At 34.6% G+C, this 836-nt stretch overlaps 1 protein-coding gene across 6 annotated transcripts in view; it reads left to right on the top strand.

The window, feature by feature from the left end:
- Positions 1 to 836, top strand: part of LOC106873176 (catenin beta) — an 81,790-nt gene that overhangs the window by 64,468 nt on the left and 16,486 nt on the right. The window lies entirely within an intron of this gene.

Here is an 836-nt window from a genome sequence, read left to right as displayed (position 1 = left end):
GAAATAAGACGAATTTTTTACATGAAATAAATTCGAATACAAAAATATTTTTCTGTTCTATAACACAAAATAGATAAGTATACGAAGTTTGAAAGTCTTTCGGTACCAAAAACACTACGTAAAACATTAATGAAAAATGTGGCCCACATTTTAAAAAAGATCCTTTTTTGTTTCTGTCTACCAAATTCACTCACAAGGCTTTGGCCGTCTCAAAGCTATAGAAGAAGAGACTTGCCCAAGGTGCCACACAGTCATGTCTGCAAATTATATATCTATACTTATAAATTTGACATGAGCGATTCTTTCTTGTCTTGGGATTTACGGTCAAATAGCTGGATGGAATTGCACAGAAAATTACCCAGATGTGTAGAATGATCCGGTGGTGTTGCTGGACTTTGTATATTTTTTCATAGCTCCCATGGTTACCACGATAATCTATGATAATCTTATGTTTATGAATGAGAAAGGAAGGCGTGATAGATGAATAAGGAAGGAAGGGGTGATGTCATACTTGGTAGTGGGATGATAAAAATTGTACGCTGAAAAAATAAATCAAACAGCGTTTCAACTCTGTGTGAATGCAGTGTGTGTGTGTAAAAGGGGGGTATGTGTGCAATGAAAGTGGGATGGTTCATCTTTGTTCACTTAGTATTTGGATTTATTTTTTGATTTGGTTGAATCTTGGCTGGGTTTTTTGTTTTTCTTTTTTTTTGTTGGTCAGTTATTTTTAGCATTTTGACAAAAAAAAATTCTAAAATTGTTTTTTAACGTAAGCGTGCCCAAACAAGTCGAATCGAATGCTTACACAGAGCAGGTTTTACAGCCACATCATCCAA

Source organism: Octopus bimaculoides, chromosome 1, assembly GCF_001194135.2.
Source record: "Octopus bimaculoides isolate UCB-OBI-ISO-001 chromosome 1, ASM119413v2, whole genome shotgun sequence".
NCBI classification, from domain to species: Eukaryota; Metazoa; Mollusca; class Cephalopoda; order Octopoda; family Octopodidae; genus Octopus; species Octopus bimaculoides.
This window is presented reverse-complemented; position numbering and strand designations above follow the sequence as displayed.